This window comes from Trichosurus vulpecula, chromosome 8 (assembly GCF_011100635.1).
Source record: "Trichosurus vulpecula isolate mTriVul1 chromosome 8, mTriVul1.pri, whole genome shotgun sequence".
Taxonomy (NCBI): domain Eukaryota; kingdom Metazoa; phylum Chordata; class Mammalia; order Diprotodontia; family Phalangeridae; genus Trichosurus; species Trichosurus vulpecula.
Window position 1 is genome coordinate 14,850,153 of NC_050580.1, and position 22,967 is coordinate 14,873,119.

The window sequence follows — 22,967 nt, forward strand, 5'->3', positions numbered from 1 at the left end:
AAAAATTAGGTGGCACAGTGGGTAGTGTGCCAGGCCTAAAATCAGGAAGTCCTCAGTTAAAAATCCAGTTTCAGAGACTAGCTGTATGACCCCGGGCAAGTCACTTAACCCTATTTGTCTCAGTTTCATCATCTGTAAAACGAGCCAGAGAAGGAAATGGCAAACGACTCCAGTATCTCTGTCAAAAACCCCAAATGTCCGAAGGAGTCAAACAGGATTGAAGCGACTGAACCACAGCAGCAATTGGCTTAGATAACACTGACGTTCCTTTCAGCTCTAAAATTCTGGAATCCTCTGATATTTCTGTGAAGTAGTTGGCGGGTTTCCATTCAATGTTATTGACATCTTTTCTTCCATTACTCATCCGCGGACTCCATCATCGAGCTGCATCTACTGTAAACCATTTTTGAAACTAGTATTTTGTCCTTTGTTTTTGCTTCATAGACTGAGTCTTGATTAACTGTGGATCTGATTTAATATGAAAATAGCTTTCAGGGAGTGAAAGTAGCATAGGGATCTGGATGGAAATCATGACTCTGGTACTTACCAGTTGTTTATGTGCAATCTGATAGAAGATCATATAACCTCTCTGAGCCTTGGTTCGCTCATCTGCAAAATGTGCCTGCTTCATGGAGCTGTTTTGAAGCTCAGAAATGTAATGCTGGAAGGACCTCTGAGGTTTAGTCCAACGCTATCCTTGATATGTAAAGAGTGAGGCCCAGAGGGATTCAGTGCTTTGCCCAAGGTCATACAGATAGCAAGCAGTAGAGTCATGATCTGAACTCAAATTTAGCATACTTCCCACAGCCACATGCCCAAATGAGATATGTTTAAAGTATGTTGTAAACTTTGGGGTGTTATAAAAACGTTAGCTTTGAATTTTTAAAATAATAATCCATCTGTCCAGAATGCTTCCTCATTGCTATCAATGATGCCCTCTCCATTCCTTACCTCCACCCCTCCACCCCTCATCATGTCTACTGTAAGCTGAGAAAGGTACTGGAGTATCCGGAGCATCTGTCTTCCCTGCTAGATGGGCAGCCCCAAGTTCAGCTGAAGGTTCTCCAGCTCAAAGTGCACACTTTTCTCCTCCTCTTCCAAGGCATACAGAACTGACAGGTTGATCTGTAGTTTAGCCTCTCACAGAGCCAGGAAGCTTTGGGCTGGGGAAGCTTAGACATCATCCTCTTCTTACAACCATATCGGCACTTTGAGGAGGCCACACTGTCTGCTAGAAACTCTCCCTTTTTCCATGGTGCACCATTTGTAATGCTTGATTTGGGATCAATAGTTAGTGAAGAATCTGTAACATACTCAGTTGAAGTGCCTTCCATATCCTCTGGATTTGGCTAGGGCATCATCATTATGGTCCCTAATTGCCTTAGTCTTCTTCTGTATCAAAGAACTCCTGAAGAAAGCAGGGTGGTTGTCTTAGTTCCCATATATAAAAGAGGTTTGGACATAGAAACTATCCATTCTCTCACAATGTACTTACACAGGGTATTTCATATTTTCTGTTCTCCAAAGGAATATTTTCTCAAGTTACCATATGGGTAAACATTTCCTGAGCACCCGCCGTGTGTCAGGCACTTTGCTAAACACTGAGGATACAAAGACAGGCAAAAACCATTCCCCATTCTAATGGAGCTTAGAGCTTAGAGACACAGACTAAATAGGAAATATATATATGAATGATATGGACTAAATAAATTTGGACAACCAAGAGAGGGGATGGACTCGTATTAAGGTCGATAGGGAAAGACTTTTTGCAGGAGGTGAGATTTTAATTGAGAATTGAGAGAAGCTGGGTGAGTCAGGAGATCAACAGGAGGAAGGGGATAGCTTTAGTCATGGAACTGTCCCAGGTGCATTTGCCACTTAGATTTTTTAAAAATACTGCCAAATAGGGCTTGTATGGTTGGGCTTTGGAGACTTTCAGTAATTCAGTTTTGTTCATGCAATAAAAGAACTCTCTTCTTTCCCAATAGTTTTCTTCATAATAGTTAAAAGCCCTTGTATCTACACATAACCCCCACAGAATCTTGTAGCTGCCTTGGAGGTCCTCACTTCTCAGGCTAGTTCCCACATAAAGAGAGGACACTACCTCACTTCTCCACAACTTTGGGGAAAGTTCTGCCTTCAGTTTCCCAACTAGTGGTTAAGAATTCCTCTTATAACACTCCCAACAAAGAATTCAGGGAAAATCCAGTAAAAATGCCCTGAGTTGGGACATGGAATGTAAGAATGAGGATGATGATGATGGTTGTGGTGATAATGGTTAGATCTCCCAATTAGATCCAGAAAAGCAATGTGGGAAGGTAGTTGGTTTTGGAGCCATAATGTAAACTATAGCTCTGTTGTGGTCTACTTACATGGCCTTGGACAACCTCCCCATGCCTCAGTATCCTTATTTGTAAGTTGAAAAAGTTATACCAAATGATCTCCAATGTCCCTTCAACCTCTGATTCTATGATCCTATGAAACTACAGTCATTAAGTGCCGTGAAAGATGTTCTAAACATAGGCCTAGTCAGGTTAATTTGGCTTTGCTGTGGATCCAGAGGGGTTTTGTTGGTGGGTGTGAGCACTTGACCACCGTGGACTGCAAGTTGCTTACGTGCAGGAAATTGTGTTCTATAGTTTGTGGTAAGAAATGAATCTGGGACCACAAAGTATATTCTTGGCCTTTGTGGCTCTAAGCAGAGCCCTTCTCTCTGCCTTCCCCACAGTTTGGGCCAGGCAACTCTTATGTAATGTAAATATATTTCAAATTCACAAGGGAATGGGGCATTTTGTTAGGTAATAAATTTAATCCCAATCTAGGTTCTGGTTTTTACATATTAAGATTGTTTAAAGTGGGGCAGAACCACAAGCTATGGGCCATTCAACCTGGTCTTCAGAATTTAAAATGGCATAAGCAAAAGTCAAGTCAATTTCAAAATGATCCCAGATAAGCAAGGCAAAAAATAGATTTAATAAAAATAAGATGACTTTTCCTCCTGGGCCCTGAAGATTTGTAAGTATCCCATAATGGAAAGGAGACAAGCTCTATTTTTACAGAAAAAAAAAAAATCTTCCATGTTCTATAACGTTGATTTACTCTATTTAAAATCGAGGTATATATTGGGGGCATTGATAAATGTTTGCATGTTTATTCTACTTCTTGAAATATGATTTCTTATGCTTTGGGAGGGGCTATAGAGAGCTATTCTTAGGAGAGAGTATCCAGCTAAAGTCAGGGAGGGAGATCCAAGTTTCAGGGTTGAACCTTTTCTGACACTTTCAGTTAAATTCCTTCTCTCCTTTGAATACAAAGTGGATCAGAAGGTTGATAGGTTATCAGAGCAGGTCCTTGGAGCATTGGGATAATGAAAATTTGTGGATGAAGGCTTCTGCAAGTCTGATAGCATTAAGACAATCTATGTGCAAAATGTCCTGGGAGTCCTGTTTCATCTTACCCAGAGTGTACATTTAACATCCCTCCTGGGGAGCGGGAGTGAAATCCACCCCTCCCTCCTGAGGTAGGTTCTTGGAAAAGTGGTGGAATGCATTGTGGGGTGCCATTTGTCGTCCAATTACTAGGCATTTTTGACTTCTTATTTCATGTCAGGCATCGTGCTAGGTTCTGAGATTACAAAGAAAGACAAAAACACAACCTCTGTCTTTGAAGAGTTCACTTTCTAGTGGAGAAGACAATGCTCAGACAGCCACGTGCATAGAAGATATATATAGTGTAAATGAGAACGGCGGAATATTCGATCTTTGTTTAGCTAAATCCCTCTAGGAGGAATATGGGATTTGGCATGAATTAGTGTGGTTGCTTAAAGTTGTGGCCGTTGCTATTTTGTGTTGTAGGGAAGTGGTACATATATTATGTATGATCTTTGAATGCTACTGCAGGAGCATAGATTTTAGAACCAGGGCAGCTAGGTGGCACAGTTCATAGAATGCCAGGTCTGGAGTCAGGAAGACTCATCTCTATTGGTTCAAATCTGGCCTCAAACATTTACTCTCCATATGACACTGAGCAAAACACCCCAAAAAACCCTGTTTGCCTCAGTTACCTCATCTGCAAAATGAGCTGGAAAGGGTGAACTATTCCAGTATCTTTGCCAAGAAAATACCAAATGCAGTCATAAACAACTGGACATGGCCAAAATGACTGAACAACAGAAAGATTTAGAACTACAAGGGAGAGAGGTCATCTTAAGTAACACCTACAACAGAAAAAGAAACTGAGGCCCAGAGAGGAAAAGTGACCTGATAAATTGATGAAAGGATCAGCGAGAAGAGCTGGAGTTTAAACACAGCTTCTCCGACTTCTGGTCAGCGGTCATTCATTGACTATGTGAACTTGGGCACGTTACTTAAACCCTCATTGTTCAGGTAGCTCTCTAAGAAGATGTGTTACCAAGAAGGTGCCAACCTGCATTCATAGAGGGTATTTCCTCATCCTGAATTTCTGTATATTTATAAAAGCACAAGTTCAATTTCTATCCCCGTGTCCACTCTTGTCTATTCTCTCCATTTCCCCTTCCACCTAGAACCCATGGAAAATAGGACCAAGCAAGGTTACACACACACACACACACACACACACGCATGTGCGCACGCTACCTATTATCTTTAACCAGGGCAGGAAGAAGGAAATAAAGCACGACAATACTTCTTATATTTGCATAACTTAGAAAAGAATGAAATTTGGAGCCTGCATTAGTCATACAAATCTCTCTGCTGATGTTTAATATGCTCTGAGTACAGTCTGTTTCCCACATAGTTATAATCTGGAGAATCCCCAAATGTACTTCTCATTGAGTCCTAGGGAGGGTAGATTTGGAAAAGGCTGCCAATATGACTTGTGTGGTTGTACTTTTGAGACTTTCAGTAATTCAGTCTAGTTCAGACAGTAAAAGAATTCTCTTTCTTCACAATGGATTTTCTTCATAATATTTAGAAGTCAGCATATCTACACAGAATCCTCACAGAATCATGTAGCTAAAACAGAGGTCCTTGGTATTCAAGGTTGGCTTTCCCCTGAAGAGAGGACCCTCCCTCACTCCCCACAACTTTCCCAACTAGTGCTTGTGAATTCCTCTTCCAGCGTTCCCAACAAGCAGAAGATCAGAAGATCATAGTTTCAGGATTGGAAGTAACTTGAAAGCTTGAATCCCAATTCTACATTGACAAATGAGGAAACCAGTTAAATGATTTGCCCTTCATGGTCACATAGCTGACAAGTGTCTGAGGTGACATAGGTCCTCCTGGCTCCAAGTGCGGTACCCTATACTACATTGCCTCTAATGGCAAGTCTTGTGTATGTGGGGGTGGATATTTCTTTGTTTGAAAAGGGTTGGATTAGATACCTCTGAGGTCTCTTCCAACTCCCAGATTCTGCCAGTCAGGCACATAGTCAACTAGCATTTATTAAATGCCTACTATGTGCCAGGCAGGGGCAGCTAGGGGTGGCAGTGGGCCTAGAGTCAGAAAGACCTGAGTTCAAACCTGACCTCAGACACTTACTAGCTGTGTGATCCCAAGAGTCACTTACCCCTGTTTGCCTCAGTTTCCTCGTCTATAAAATGAGTTGGAGAAGAAGATGGAAAACCACTCCAGGATCTTTGCCAAGAAAACCCCAATATGAAGAGTTGGCCAGAATGAAAAAAGGACTGAACAACAACGGATGTGCCAGAACCTGTGCTCCTCTGTGTCTCTTTGTGAGGGTTTTGAGTTGATGTATACGTTTTCCTTTTAAACACCAAAGTGCTGGTGGAGGGGGAATAAAAGCTCTCCGTGCCATTTTAAAGATCCCATAAATGCATCAAACATGCAAGGGATCGAGCCTACAGATCTTTGGCTCTTGTCATTACATGGTTTTCTGCAGTCATTAAAGTGCCAGATGGAAATAGTTTTCCACTTATGAATGAAGTCAACTAATCTGAGGCAAATACATTAACTTGATGTTGGACCAGAGTCAGCTTGAGCTACGGCAGTCCATCTGTCAATAATGTTGTGAGACAGCCTTCAAAGCCTTTTTGCACACTCATTAATGAGTAAGCTTTACAAAACATAATGCCTTTTACATGTAAGTCGAAGTAAATTTCACTTGTAAGTCCAAGACTTGGATAAATTATCTTACAGAGAAGAATCTGCTTTAAACAGTTGGCCAAGAAAAGGATAGGATAGTGAAGCATCTTAAGGTCATGTTATAGGAAGATCAATTTAGAGCAGAGATGTCAGATATGTGGCATTGCTTCTTCCAAGCTAAACCAGATTGAAACGTAATTGAGAGATATTTAACAGCAAGGCATAAAAATGCAGTAGAACATAGATATTATTAATATGTGGTTTTCTAAGTCAATATGTGCCAGCGAGAATCCTCACGTATGTTTTAATGTCACCTCAGTGGGAGGGGACAGTCTAGGGACAGAGACATGTTTTTATGAAAGCTGCCTATGCAGCTTTTGAAAATACATACTTTGCAATCTAGCAGGGGCTCAGGGTACAGAGAGAGGGGTAACTCGTACCAATAGGGATGTAAAAAGTAGAAACAAGACAATATTGAAAGAAAGGCCCACTGATACCCACTAAAGTCTGTGTCATTTTTTAAAAAAATATCGTCACTAGACCTGTTGAAAGATAGAAATAGACAAAGGGTGAAGCTTAGGGGTGAGAGTGTGACTTCCCAAGATCTTATTAAGCTGTGTCTATGACATCTTGCCCCTAAAAATGGATCATATAAATGTTACATGAAAGTCTAGAGGAGTGAGCCAAACACGTTAGCCTTAATTGAGGGAGACTTGAGTTTAAATCCACTTCTTTGACTTTGTGATTCTGGCCAAGTTCCTTAACCTCTCTGTTCCTAGATTATCTACGAAGACATAAAGGGGTTTCAATCTTTATTGGTAGAGTGAGTTCCCACACCATGGGAGTTCTTCTAAATTGCCCAAGTATGTCCTTTATGTATTTACATGTGGTTTATCAGAGGTTTGCACCTTTAATAAATAGTCTAGTGCAGTCTACAATGCAGATCAGAATCTTTTAAGAACAGAAAGATTAAACTAAGATTCCCTTTTACCATGGGAATTTAGGCTGAAGGAATGCTCATAAGTCACTTAGGCCAGCCCCCTCAGCTTATAGATTCAGTCAGTCAGTAAGCATCATTTAAGCCTCTGCTCTGTACCAGGCACAGTGCTGAGTACTGAAGATACAAAGAAAGGCGATGATAGTTCACAGTCTAATGGGGGAGAGAATACACCAGCAACTATGTGTAAGCCACACACACACACACACACACACGCACACATCTAATGTATCATATACTTATATCACACATAGAAATATGCATATGATAAATTGGAGAAAATAGAGAGAAGGCGTTGATATTAAGGGAAATTGGGAAAGGCTTCTTGTAGAAGGTAATTTTAGCTGAGATTGAAGAAAGACAGGAGACTCATAGGTGAGTCTCAACTAGGATAGACCAGAAACCCCATTCCCTTGGCTATTTCCACCAGAATCAGCTGCCTGTGTTCTCATCACCTGGGCTACATAAAGGGATCTAACTCTTTCTTTGCCCTTCTCATTTGAATATATTCTCCAAACATTTAAATGGCTGAAAGAATATTTTATTCTAGTGAGGAAAATTGTTCTGTCACCAAGGAAAGAGGTGCCTCCCCCACGACAAAGATGTCCTTGCCAAAAACCTAATTTCTTCACATAAAAATGCTCTCCTGGTTCTGTGAATTAGTGAAAATCAATTCTGCTCCCTGGAATATGGCTCAGCCCATGTAGCTGTCAGCACTTCTGGTACAAAGCTCAGATCGCTCTTCCATGAGACTCTTCAACTCCAGGTATTAATTTCAAGGCCCCTGATTATCTCATCTGTACATCTCGCCCTCTCCCCAAACACTTTTTGATTATTTAGAGGGCTGTAAAGCACCCAGACTGAGAGAGGAAGTAAAATGAAACTTTGTTATGGCCTATAAGCACCAGGGGAACAAAAAGGTTTAGGACAGGAGAAAAGTTCAATTTTCAGGTAAGGTTTGTAGAGTACTTCTGTCTTTTCATTTAGCTGGTTCCACATGATTCCAGGTTATTGCAAGTGGGCTTCAGAATACTTCCTTATATGTTGCCTTATTCCATTGCATTGCATATTTATTTTTGTCCAAGACACTGTGCTGAGTTCTGAAGATATAAAGACAAAAATGACACCTTGCATGGGGCCAAGTGTTTGTTAGATACTTAATCAATGCTCCTTGACTGACTGATTGGAAATAATCCTTGCCCTAGAGAGCTATTGGGAGTGGGGGACAGGCACTCCATATTTCCAGATAAACCTAGGACAAGGAAAGTTGAGGAGAGTGAGAATACAGATATCTAGGAGGGTCAGGTTCAGCGAGGAGCAGGAGGTGCATGAATTGAACCTTGAAGGAAATCAAGGCTTCTCTCACAGACAGAGATGAAGAGGTAATGTATTCTAGGCAACAGGGAATGGTTTCTGCCGGAAAGCAGCGGATGCAACATAAAGTGTTGACTACAGATGAATCAGCCAATTTGGTTTGAACATGAAGGTGTTTCATAAGCAAGAAGTCTGGAAAAGTAGGTGGGAGCCACGGTGGGAACAAAATCTTATCTCCAGACTAAGGATTGTAGATTTCCTCCTGGAAGCAGCAGGGGTTTATTGGAATACGCTGAGCAGGGGAGTGATGTGGTCAGATCTCTGCTTCTTTCAGGGGTGGGTGATGAGGGCCCAAACTGGGATGGTCATGGTGTAAGGACCATGTGGAATAGAGAAGATTCGGTAATTAATTGCATTTGGTAGGTGAGGAAAGGGAAAGGCAGATGTAAAGCCTCTCCATGCAGCTTGAAACTGCCTGATCCTAGGATCCCTGGGCAACTTTCTTAGCCTCTCTTAACCCATTTTCCTCATTCCCCTAGTGGGATAATCATTTCACCTACATTGCAGGATTATGGGAGGGTCAATGAGATAATATGTTTAAAGCATTTGGCCAACAAACCCCACCCTGCTTGATAAGTGATTGCCATCATTCCTATTTCCATTTTCTGTTGGAAGTTTATCTGTGTGCATGGTAATCCCACAAGCTCCCTGAGGGCAGGGTCTCTATTTTATTTAATCCTTCTCTACCTGCCTCCCCCACGACACCCAGCGGAGTACTCTACCCTACTTAATCTATATTTGCTTAATTGATATGAGATTTTGAGAATATGTTTCTTCTTTGAACTTAACAGAAATAATTTTAAAGACTAAATCATTTAAAAGCAAAATATTAGGGATAATCTTTTCTAAGATTGCTGCAGTGGAACTCATCAAGAGAGTCAAGGGTATTTGCCTTCTTACTTACTGATATACTTAACGCAATAGGATGTGGAACAGAAGACAAAGTTCCCTGCTTGGAGGAGTTTACCATAGGAGGAGGGGAGAAAATAAAACTTGTGACAATTAGAAAACTGGAGTGTTAGAGCTTGTGACCTAGATCGTAAATTCTGTGGTTCAGGGGGCAAGCATCTCAGTACGGACTGAAGCTTTGAGGAAGGTCTCATGGAGACAGTGGAGTCTTATTATGAGCCTTAAAGAATGGGTGGGCTTTTGATTAGTGTAGAAGGGGAAAAGAAGCATCAGGCTAAATTAAATAAGTCAGGTCCTTCTCAGAGGCAGCTAAATAACACAATGGATAGAGTGCTAGACTTTTTGGAGCAGGAAGATCCAAGTTTGAGTCCTGTCTCAGCTCTATATGTGACCCTGGGCACATCACGACCTCTCTGTGCTTCCTAACGGGGGCAGGGGAGGACTCAAAAGCCGCCAATATTCTTTCAGCTCCCGCACTACGATCCTATGATTTCTTATGAGGAGCAAGGGGAATGTTTGAGGATGTTAAAACTCATCATTAAATTATTAAAAACATATCGCCCTCCAAGAGAACGTAACCTCCTTGAAGGCAAAGGCCCAATCTCTTCAAGTCCTCATTGCCTGGCATGTAGCAAGTGCTAATAAATGCTTGCCAAAATGTTGGCGAATTGAATCCTTATTTAAAACTCAACTTCAGTTTAATCCTCCTGAATTCAGGAGCTTTCCTTCCAGCTACATGGAAGGGAGAGAACATAGTGATCATCTACGGAAACCAATGCTTGTGTAATTTGGAGGGAGCAGGCTGGTTGACTGGGGCTGCAGAGCTTCTGTCAGTAAAAATCCCGCCCCCCCCCCCCCCATGTTCTCCCATCCCCCCATGCTCTTGCCTATGCAACTGTTTGTTGATTTAGACACACAGCTGCATCGGCAAATAATCTTGTACTCAATTAGGAGAGGAACCAGGAATTTTCTGCTATGAAAATATTTCCCCTTCTGTAATTAGAAAGCCCCATGATTAAGCGTGCCCGGCAAACTGCATTGAGATTGCATGACTCTGGGTAAGGTACAGGCTTTCGGCTCCCACAGGGCAGCACATTTGAAGATGTTCAGCCAGTTAAAAAAGCACACACATAAACCCAGCCACCTCTGTTCTCTCCATTAGGGAAAAAAATCCAATAAGGAGAGCCCAGTCTGGCTTGCTAATTCCAATTAGGGGAGCTTTAGGCGCTGGAGGTCAGCTTGTACGAGGCTGGGCATCAAGGAAGAATCTCAGACCAAGTTGGCAGGCCTTCTGCCTCCCCCTCCCTTCTTGCCTCCGAGAAAGCTCACATGCTTCCTAAGAGATCTGGCTGGAGAAAATTTTCTCGTTTGATTGAAGGTTAGAGTTGAAATACAATTGAACTGGGAGCAACTCTGAGCTGGCTGCCCTTTCTCTATTAAAGGGTGCTGCTGGGGTGGAACAATCAAATGAACCTGAAGGAAGGTCTTAAGGGTCGTGCTCTGGAAGAGCAGTCACTGATGGGCAGGCGCTGGCTTGGGAACACAGTTTGTTAGGCACCCTCATACAAATAGGAAGCTTGAAAGGGACTCCACTGTTGGGATTCTCAGTATTGCTTCACTGGATAGACTGGCAGATACTGGAAGGCAGGTTCCATGTCTTAGGGGCCCTAGAGAGCCTAGCCCCATTCTGCACTTGGGAAAACTGCTCCTGTAGTGTGGGGGTGAGCAGGGTCTTTAAAAACAAAACAAAATATGAAATTGATGGTGGCCACAAATACTTGCCCTCATCTGAGAATTCTCCTTTTGGGAATCAGATCAGGGCTCTGCTCCCAGATGTGCCATTCTCTAGGCCCTATGAACTCATTTCCCCTCTCTGGGCATCAGTTTTCTCATCTGGAGAATGGGATGTTTCCAAAACCCTCTCCTTAAAGCAGCTGCACTAGTAGGAAAGACTCTGGATTTGGAGTCAGAAGACTTGGATTTCATTCCCACCTTTGCCAGTTATGTAACTTTTATCAAATCAACCCATTTCCTCACGTGTACAGCGAGAACTTAGAATGTTTTTTCACATGTTAAACTTTACATTTACAATGATTAAAAAATAACTAGTCTGCATATAATGCTTTAAGGTTGGCAGAAAACTTCACAAATATCATCTCATTTTGTCCTCACAACAAGTCTGAGGGTATGTTACTATTCTTATTTTACAGACAAAGAAGCTGAATCACAGAGTTAAGTGACTTGCCCAGGGTCACACAGCTAGTTAAGTGGCTGAGGTCAAATTTTAACTCAGGTCTTCCTAGCTCCAAGCCCATTCTACCACCTCAATGGACATGGCTATTCCATGCCATTAGATCTGCCCATATCACAAAATCAAAGGAACACTTTATATGTGCCTTATACTCTTTGTATCTTCAGTTGTTGTTCAGTTGTTTCAGTCATGTCTGACTCTTTGTGACCTCATCCGGGCTTTTCTTGGCAAAGACACCAGAGTGATTTGCCGTTTCCTTCTCAAATGGGTTAAGATAAGTAGAGGTTAAGTGACTTGCCCAAGGTCACGTAGCCAGTAAGTGTCTGAAACCATATCAAAAGGCCTGGAACTCTATCCATTGAACCCCCTAGATGCCCTGTATCTTCAATGTCTAGAACATATTAGTGCTCAAAAATATATGGAAGCAGTATAGCCTGGTGTCATGAACATCTGACTAAGTGTCAGGAGAAAAGGGTCCAAATTTAGGTTCTGATACTTATTAGCTGTGTGATTTTAGATAAATGAATGGAATTCTCTGAGCTTCAGTTGCCTCCCGTGAATAAATGGGGAAGTTAATACTTGGGCTCCTTCACTTGTGTGACCAGGATTCACAGCAACTGCCCTCAGTTTGTCCATCTCTAAAAGGAAAGTGCTTGATCATGTCTAAGGTCACTTTCGGTGTTGGCAGGCTGTAAATCTGCTGATGACAGTGTGGGGTAACATGCAGCAAAGGCATTTAATTTTTCCTCAAGAATAAATAATAGCTGCCATCGATATAGTGCCTTAAGGTTTACAAAACCCTTTGCATTTATTATCATGGGTCACTGACTGTCCCAACAGCCCTGGGAGATGGGTATCACCAGTATTATTATCCCCATTTTGTAGAGTAGAAGAGTGAGGCTCAGAGAGTTTTCAGTGACTTTCTAGGGGTGGTATCAGAAGGGAGAAATGAACCTAAACCTTGTGACCTTCAAAGTCAACATCCCGTCCGCAAATCCATGCTGCCTTTCCAGCTTCCAGCTTGCAGTGGGTCAAGTTGATTGGAAAATTTGAGAAACAATCAAACATCCCTAAGCAATTAGAATAGAATTACTCTCCATTCCCCTATCCAAAGGCTGGAAAGAATGAATAACAATGGCCTGTTTGGTTAATGCACCAGGACTCTGTGTCCAGCTAGACCCAGGTTCAGGGCTAGGCTATAATATTTGTTTGATGTGAATGATTTATAGGGGGTGGTAGGAATCCATCCTTCTATAGGCTGCCTGATTGCTTTCTTACTTGGTGGCTGGACCGGTGGTGTCCTCACTGCAAGGATCTCTTGGTGAATCAACTTTCTTTAATGGACTTATCTTGGCTGAGTGAAAGTATACCTTTGCAATTTCCTTTCAAATCACCTTTATCCTACTACCTGTTAAATATTTTCTCATAGGTGAGTAAGATAAGCACACCTTCTGGAGTTTACTGAATCTATAATTTAGTTCATAAAGATAAAGACTAAAGAAAACATCATTTACTACACAATTGTGTCTATGAAAAAAAATAGCTTACATTTTAGAGAGCTTTAAGTTTTCCAAAACACTTTGGATATGTTATGTCATTTAATCCTCAAAACAATGCTGCAAGAAAGGCATATTCATCATTCCCAGTTTTCCAGATGAAGAAACCAAGAATCAGAGAGTCTAAGTGACTTATCTGCAGTCACACAACTAATAAATATTCTTGCAGACTCCCAGTCTCCTACACCATACTATCTTTTTATTGGCACACTGACCATCCTGAAAGACTGTTCTCTGGGAAAGCAGGACAATGTTTACACAAAGAATCTTTTTAATCAAGGGTATTGACCCATCACCCAATGTTCTACCATCACTCTTAACAAGTTTACGAGGCTATTACAGTTCTCAAGTTTCCACTTAGCTACATGCTGCTGAGCCAAAGTGTGTACGATATGGAGAAACTGACCTTTGGATAAAAAACTGAAGAGTCTTCTAATGCTATGAATCTAATCAGTTTTTGGCGTGCTTTATATTTCTTCATAGATTTGGTTTCTGAGCATTGTTGGAGAAAGCAGATACTTAGGCTGATATATGAGAGTCTCTTTTGGGGTGGCTAGGAAGAGAGGGTGAAGAAATAAACTGACTTTTAGTCATTGGGGTCATTCAATAAAGGCTGTGGCCAATGCTCTTCGTGGAATCTTGGCAAGGAAATCAGTGAGGTATAGGAGAAGGGACAAAGATCTTTCACTATACATTGTGATGTTCCAGAAAGTCATGATTAAGTGAAGGGGGCAAAAAGAGAAAGAGAAGGGGGGAGAGAGAGAGAGAGAGAGAGAGAGAGAGAGAGAGAGAGAGAGAGAGAGAGAGAGAGAGAGAGAGAGAGGGAGAGAGAGAGAGAGAGAAAGAGAGAGAGAAAGTTTCAGAAATGCATAGTTGTAGTTTTTCAGAAAACATCACTTTGCATTCTGTGAAATGGAATAGTGGTTTGTAGTAAGTCAGTTTGAAATATCCCAGGGAAAGGAATTGTGAAAAATACATTCCCTGAAATGCCTTTGCAAAATTGTTAAGACATATAGAGAAGAAGACAAAACAAGAAGAAATGGATGAAAATTGAAGAGGTAAATGCCTTTGAGGATCTTATATTCCAATAGGGGGGACAACACATTTATGGAAGGGTTGGGTTGGACCATGTGGCTTCCGTGGTACTCTCCAATGCCAAAATACTCTGAAAACCAAAACAATGAGCTCAAACTATTGGTATGATAACAGAGGTGTCAAGCAGGCAATCTTACTAAGAAGAAGCCAATTCAATTTAATTGGGCAAATTTAATTCATGAAACATTTAAAAAGTGCTAACCACATATCAGGTGCACAGTATTAATTAGAATAATGGAATTTCTTACTTTCTCGACTTCCATAACTTTAGAGTCAATGCGGTCCTTGGCTGTCATCCAGTCTAACCCCCTCGTTTTACATAAGAGAGAACTGTGTAAAGTGACTCGCCCAAGATCATAAAGGTAGTGAGTGCAAGAACCTAGATTTTACCCAATATCCTTGACCTTGGAATCCAGCAGTCTTTTCACTCTCCCATGCCTCTTGAGTCCAGTCAATTCAGTGTGGATTATGTAATCATTATGTGCAAGGAAATAGACTTGGAAGACCCTGATGGGAATCCTGGCTCTGCCATTGATGACCCGCTCATTCTTAAGTGAGTCCTGTTACCTCAGTCTCCTCATCTGCAGACTGGGCTTGATGATGTTCATCCTGCTGACCTCACAGGCATTTTTTAACAGAAGTGTTTCACAAGCTTTAAAATACTTGAAAAGTTGCGAGCTCCAACTACTTTTACTTTACCTCCATGAATGTCATTTGCCCTCTCTATGGAATGAGGACGATAATGTTTTTACTACTTATATCATGGGGCTGTGATGGGGATGCAATGAAGTAATATGTTAAAGTGCTTTTTGAACCTAAAAGTGGTGAATAACACCAACGGCAATAATAATAATATACTTTACAAATATCTCATACTATCTTTGCAACAGCCCTGGGAGACAGGTACCATTATTGTGATCCCCATTTTACAGATGAAGAAACTGAGGTCTGGAGGCTAAATGACTTGCCCAGGGTCACACAGCTAGTTAGTAATAGGCAAGATTTAAACACTTCAAGTCAAGTGTCCAGCCCAAGTTTTATACTTGTACCCTAATGGGATTAGGTACTGATTAGTTTTAATAAAGGGTAGGTAGGTGGTGCAGTGGATAGAAGTGCCCTGGAGTCAGGAAGAACTGACTTCAAATCTGGTCTCAGACACTTATTAGCTGTGTGACCCTGGGCAAGTCACTGAACCTTGTTTGCCTCTGTTTCCTCTTCTGTTAAAATGAGCTAGAGAAGGAAATGGCAAAGCACTCACTTGGCCAAGAAAACCCCAGATGGCATCACAAAGTGTTGGATGTGACTGAAAAGTTATCGAAGAACAACAACAATTCAAAGGGTAAGCGGGGTAATCTATGTCCTGGAGTTTTGGAGAGTTGGATAAAACTACAGAGACTCAACAGCAACAAGCTTTAATCCTTTTATAATCAAGGAATCCAGAACTCCATTTTTCTAAATTCCAGATTGCTCCTCATTCTATCAGATCATGTTGACTCAGTAGAGGCTCCTCTTCACAACTATAAGCATCCTGAGGGCAGAAAAGAACCATATACTATACATCTTGATATTTCCTTTAACATGTAGTATGTGAACATACTAGATTTAACAGAACAAATCTTTTTGCAATGGTGATGCATCATTATTTTGCCTTACTGGACTTCCTAAAGAATGCAAGTTCAGGCACTGGGATATAAGTCCAACCCAAAGGATTTTGAGCATCAATTGGATCACAGGTAAATACCTGGAAAGAATAAAGGCTATTCAGGTGAGCTGAGTGCTTGATGAGCACCATGCTTCATTAACAAAAGGCTCAGAGTAGGTTTGGAAGGGCTCAATACAGTTTTCTAGACAGATTAGAGACAGCATTTGGATCCAGGTCTTCCTGCCTCCAAGTTGAACCATCTGTCCACTATGTAATGTCCCCCTTGTCATACTGGTGTGTTTTCTCAAATTCTTATAAAATCTAACACATCAGTAAGGAACTTTTGATTTTGTGGGTGTGGCTACTCCTTTATCCTACACAGAATGAAGTCTGTCTTTACAAGTAACTTAGATTTTCTTTTAGAACAATACCTGATGTTGTTGGTGCTTACGTGGTTTTCCACTGAAGTATCAGAGAAGTTTAAAAAAACTAAGTTCTACTTCTTCTGCTTGTTGCAGTCCCTTGTTGAATGACTAGCATAACGTCCTGTGTAGGGTAAGCAGTCAAAAGCCATTCTTTGTTGAATGACTGCCACTCTTTGGAGGCTGCTCTTTCCACTATTCCGTTTCTGAAATGAAGCCAGTTGCCTTCAGCATGTCTTCTTGGTTTTCACTCCTTAAGGGCTGCCTTGTGGTATTGTACCTGTAATTCATCTGCTGGGGTAATTGATAATAATTTGATGTAAGTTTTCTATTGAGAAAATTGAGAATGATTTGATATATTTCAATTATCTCAAAAGCTAGGGGGTCACCCAATCATATTGGAACTATTAGCAGTGCACAAGTGCACAGGCATCCTATTAAGATATCAAGAAGAGAAGACAAAAACAAACAAATAAATAACAACAACCACCAAAAAAACCCTTCACTGCCAAAGATGCTAAAATTCTTTGGATATTTTAATGAGAAGTTGTTTCTATAAACCAGGGTCCACGTTGCCATAACAACTTGATGTAACTCTTGACAAGGTCTTCTCTCCTTAATGGTGCTTTTAAAAAGTTAAGTTGCTATGGTGACAAAATGCCTTAAAACAATTCCAGCAAGCTTTTCTCCCCTCATTGTAATTTTATCCTTGCTTTCAAAACAAGTGGTGTGTGTGTGTGTGTGTGTGTGTGTGTGTGTGTGTGTGTGTGTCTTTGGGAACACGTAATGCAAGTCCAAAATAAAGTACGACTCAGGTCTAAGATGGTGAGGCTAGGTTGGTATCAATGCTTTCTCAATTATACTATTATCTTTTAACACTAAAAAGAACAGGCATGTCAATTGATAGAAAAAAAATTATGATTGTACTTTGAAATAAAAATTCTCATCATACCATCTCCATTTTCTTTTCTTATGTATTAAAATATGTATTTATTTTCTTACATATTAAAAAATGTAGAGTGTAAATGGATATGGCTTAGTCCTTCAATATAGTCTTAAATTTTGATCTTTTTGGTTTATACCTCTAAGCCTAATTTTGTAAATGATGCAAGATGTGTTCATAGTGAAAACTTACCCTCTTCAAATTAAATGTTTTCTTAACAGATACTCTATTTCATTCTTTCCTTGATTCTCCCCCTCTCCCCTCTCACTCCCTCTATCCTCCCATCTTAGATTTAGTTCAGGTTGCATCATTAATTAGAACTCCAAGGAAATCAAAATATGGGTAACATTCTAGCATTTTCATCATAACAGTATATGATGTTTTACAGCTGCATTGAGTGCAATCTTCCCTGGTAGATGCCAAACTTCCATTGCTAAATATCCATTTTCATTCTACTTTCCTTATTTAAGAAATGCTTTTATGTTTCAGGAGATAATTTAAGTAGGAATAAGCAGTTCCTTATTAACCTAATTTTGCTTGTCTCCCCCCACAAAAAATCTGTATTTGAATCAAAGATGAAGTCCTGTGACAATGGACAGGGACTGGATGTAATGGGATGTGTTGAAATTTACAAACCACAATTATGTTCTAGGGAAATCAGGAAAAGATGGGCTCTAAGGGCTTGGAATATGGTGCTCAGGGGTATATGACTCTCTCTCTCTCTCTCTCTCTCTGTCTCTCTCTCTCTCTCTGTCTCTGTCTCTCTCTCTCTCTCTATGTCTCTTCCTCTGTCTCTGTCTCTGTCTCTCTCTCTCTCTGTCTCTCTCTCTCTCTCTGTCTCTGTCTCTCTCTCTCTCTCTATGTCTCTTCCTCTGTCTCTGTCTGTCTCTGTCTCTCTGTCTGTCTGTCTCTCTGTGTCTCACTGTCTCTCTGTCTCTCTCTCAACTGTGAGGTTATTGTACCATTTGAAGATTTGCTCTATAAATCAGATGGGGGAGGAAGATGATTATTTTAAATTGCTTTGTTTCAACACTGCTGCATGAAGTTACCAGCACATCATTGACTTGTCTGGATTCTTTATCCCATTTGTGCTCCTTTAGCCTCCATCTGCCATTCCTCATTTCCAAGGGACCAGCTCAGAGTGGGTCATGTGATTGGCATGGCCTGTCCCAGAACTGAAGCTTCGGCCTCCCTTTTAACCGAGTGTCATTTTCCATCATTGTTATTTTAGAAATAGAGACACCTCAGGGCTAGTCTTTGGAGCTGATGCATTTTTATCCAAACTGCACATGGCTTCAATGCCTGTATCTGATTTGAAAAAAAGAAACCAGTGACACAATTTTGGAAATTTTTAAAGGCATGTTATACAGATTTACAAGTAAGGGGGCAATCAAAATGTTTTAAAATATTGAGAAATACATATTCAAACACATTATGGGACATTTTAGAATTGGAAGGTCATGCAGCCCAGCACTGTCATTTCACAGATGAGGTTACGTGACTTGCTCAGGGTAGTTCATAATGGCTGAGCCATGATAGGAACCAGGGGCCCCCAAGTCCAAATCCAGAGCTGTTTTCCCTGAGCTACGCTGTATCCCATCATTTGACTTTATCATTTTCAAGAAATGTTTTCTTTCCTAAGTAATAAATTGTGTTTCATTTTGCCGCTAAGATTTCACAACTCATAATTCTCTCAAGTATGTTCAAGTTGGGTATATATTCATTCAAAGGCATTAATAAACTGGAAAGCATCCAGGACTGGGGTGATGGGAGGCCTCTAGTTTCTGATGTGATGGTGACTTGAAGGACTGTGGAATTTGTAGCCTGAATAAGAGAAGCCAGAGGCTGGGCCCAATGGCTGACTTGGATATTTCAGGGGAAGCCATGTGGAAAAGGGGTGTGACTTGTTCTAGTTAGGATCAGGAAAAAGGGCAAATATAACAAATGTCCAGTTTAGACTCCATATCAAGGACAGTTTTGAACAGTTAGAGATATCCCAGAGAGGAATGGACAGTTTGGGGAGATAGAGAATCCCCCTCATTACATGTCTTCAGACAAAGGCAGGACGACCCCTTTTTGGGGATGTTATCATGGGGGTTATTGTTTGGGCTCCAATTGAGCAGGGTGCCTCTGAGGTATCTTGTTGGAGATGCCATCATGGGGATTATTATTTGGGCACTAGCTGGGCAGGGTGCCATTGAGGTCTCTTGTTGGAGATGCCATCATGAGGATTGTTGTTTGGGTACCAGTTGGATGAGGTGCTTGTGCTGTCATCACAACACCTAGGAAGGAAAGTGGAATAAATGTTATATCTCCATTTTGGTGATAAGAGAAACTAAGGCTGATAGAAATTAAGATCTTTGAACATAGCCCCACCACAAGTCATTAGGAGAGCTTGGGCTTGATCTGACGCCACAATCAGTATTCTTTCCATTTCCCCAGAGAAATGTAAGACATGCTATAGCGTTTAGTTGCCTCTTTGTGGGCTGTCCAGAGGACATAGGAATGGTGAGGGCCTTTGTTTCAGTGGCTAGAGGGCAAAGAAGAATGAGTGCCCCCATGTCTTTTACTTATGCTTGTGGCTAGCGCAAGTTCAGTGTTATTAGTTATTGTTTGGCAAGGGTCTTAGAGTCCAATATTGGCTAGCAGGACTGGCAAAGTCAAGCTCCAGATACCAGTCCCAAGCATATCCTTCTTTGAATTTCTCTGATTGTACCTGTTTTTATTAGTCTGGCCATTTAAACCCTTTAGGCTTCAAGAGGTCCCAGAATCTCAGATTTGGAAGAAACCTAAGAGGTCCTTTAGTCCAGTGTTTTAACAACCCAGCTAGCAGCTTCAGTGGGGGCGTAAGATCCCTCCCCAACAGCCGGCAACCAGGAGGCCGCTGGGACCTAGGAGGCTGCTGGGACACCGGGAAAGCACAGGTTCTTTTTATCTGCTTAAACAAGGAAAGCACGGTGAAGGGGTTGACCAGCTTACTTTAATCCAGCATTCAGTTAACATACAGACAACATTCATTTAGTTCAGGGGAAAATGCCAGCATTCAGTTAGCATTCAGTTAGTTCAGGGGAGCATACAGACAAGCATCAAGAGACAGACCAAATACAGATTTATTGACTTACTTCAGGGGAAAAAACCAGCACCCTGAGGTTCAAAACATTCATTTGGTTCGGGGGAAAAACAAACCAGTACCCCGAACCTCAAAACCAAAATACAAACAAATTACAAATATCAACAGACAGACCCAATACAATTCATAGTTACCAACATCTGGGCTCGGTCGGAGAGCAAGGGCTGACCCAGAGTCACGCATCCTGCTTGCTCCCACATAAACCGGAAGGCTCTTCAAGCTGTCCTCTCCCCTCTTATAGAGTTTTTGACATCATCAAGCTCTGCCTGAATGACCAGAGCCAACTGGTTCTTGAGCTGGCCCCTCGCCCTAGCGTAGACCAGGTTAACACCCAATAGGGCGTGGCTCTGGAGCTAACACCTCCCCTTAGCCAGCCCCATGACTCATCACACAGGAAGTTCTGATTCCTGGCATGGTCGCTGGACTTCCTGCCCCGGAAGAGCAAGCCACAGCGTCCAGAGGCTCCATGAGGTAAGCTGAGTCACTCAAAGAAAACAAAGGCCATTCTGGTTACACTCCACCCCTTGTGCTCTAGGATACATCCAGCCACTGGGCAAGAATCCCTTCTACAACGTAAGTGAAAAGTGCTCAGCCACACTTTGCTTGAAGACTTCCAGGGAGGGGGAATTCACCACCTTCCAAGGCAGATCATTCCAACTGCACAATGCTCTTCTTAAAATACCAGTCAGCCATTCGATAAATATTTATAATTACCTCCCTAGAATTGGACAAAGTATAGCGGAACTTTCCTCATGGATCATCTAAAGCAGTGGATCTTAACCTTTTAAACAATATTAATTTAATTTCTTCTGAAATCCTGTGCATTTTATTTTATGCATTTAAAAACCTCATTCTGAGAGTCCATTGGCTTCATCAGAGGAGAGGGAATAAGCATTTATATAGTGCCTACTATGTGCCAGCACTGCTTAACAACCCTGTGAGGTAGGCACTATTATTACCTCCATTTCACAGCAGAGAAAATTGAGGCAAAAACAGGCTAAGTGATTTGCCCAGGGTCAAATAACTACCAACTACCCAAGGCTGGATTTGAACTCAGGTCCGGTGTTCTATCCACTGTACCATCCAGCCACCTGACTGTGCCAGGGGTCCATGACCCACAAAAAGGTTAAGGACCCCTGATCTAAAGCAAACCCACTTTAAGACATGATTAAACAGAGATCAGAGAGGTTAAGTGATTGCCCCAGGGTCTTATCAATGGTTAGTGGTAGAACCAGAAAGACAATACCATAAGGCACCAGTAAAAGCTCTTCAGGTTTCTAATGAAGAATTGAATCCTATGTTTTATAATGGTGGACCAACTCTGGGTTGTGGCATACTAACTCCCTTTCTGCAGTCTAGCGCAGACCCAAATGTTTCGCGTGGGACATGGTGAATTGTTATGAACACAGTGGGTAATGGAAGGCAGCCTCCAGTTTGGACAGCCCTTAAATGTGTGTAGCATTTACCGTGAGTCAGCCTGGGAGGCTTCTACCTCCCAGCAGGGCCATCCACTCCTGGAAAGAGAGAGAAGAATAGAAGGAAGAAGGGAACAAATGAATTCTGAATTAAAATACTGGAAATAAGGCCATATTAGGAAGCTCCTTATGTGACTTCTGCTTAAAGGAGGATGGGGATCGAGTGTCAGGGACTGGTGGCTTGGGGAATACAGTGCCTTGTTGAAATGCTTCTCACCATTGTGCCCATGGACCAAACATGAGGCTTTGGCCCAGGGTCCCAGGAGATACTAGTGAAAAGGGCAATCAAACTGGAGTCCCAATTTTTTCCCCTGCTAATATTCTTAGCACATGGGTAAAGCCCATCATGACCATCAGGGAGCCAAAGACACACTCTCTCTCTCTCTCTCTCTCACACACACACACATAGACGCACACACACATACACACACACACACACGAATGAAAACTCATTGGGGAAAATGGCAACTCTTTCCTTTTTCTAGCTTTATCACCAGGATCTAGCACAAAGTAGACTTTTAATTAATCCTTTTGGATCTGATTGGATTGGTTGGGAGCTGAGGACTCCCCAATGCTAGCATGACTATGTGGATACAAAAAAGTCATAAAACCTCAGATTCTAAAGGGACTGCAGAGACAGCTTGCAGCATCTCCAAAGTGCCGTATAATAGGCAACTCCCCCAGGACATTCACCAAAGCAATCATGCTGCCTTTGCTTGAAGCAGGCTCTGATGGAAAGAGGAGTGTATCTAGAGGCAGTAGGCCTGGGTTCAAATACTTGGTCTATCACTGTGATCTTGAGCATGGCACACCAAGACTCTGGCCACCTTATTGAACCTCCCTGCAGTTGCTATTTCTTCTTCTGTGCAATGTAGTAGGGTGGGGTGGACCATATGACCTCTGACTTTCCTTCCAGCCCTAGATCTCTGATCCTGGGATCACATGAAACTCCTTGGAACTCAGTTTGTTTGTAAAAGAGGCACCTGAACAAGATAGATTGAACGTTGGACTTGTAGTCGGGAAGACCTGCATTCAAATCTCAGATCTGATATTTGCTAACAGCATGACTAAGGACAAGTCACTTCACCGC

The 22,967-nt window shown here is 41.7% G+C and overlaps 1 protein-coding gene across 1 annotated transcript in view; it reads left to right on the forward strand.

Annotated features, from left to right (window-relative positions):
• LOC118828876 (cGMP-dependent protein kinase 1-like) overlaps window positions 1-22,967 on the forward strand; it is a 1,065,678-nt gene that overhangs the window by 567,400 nt on the left and 475,311 nt on the right. The gene's annotated exons all lie outside the window — the stretch shown is intronic.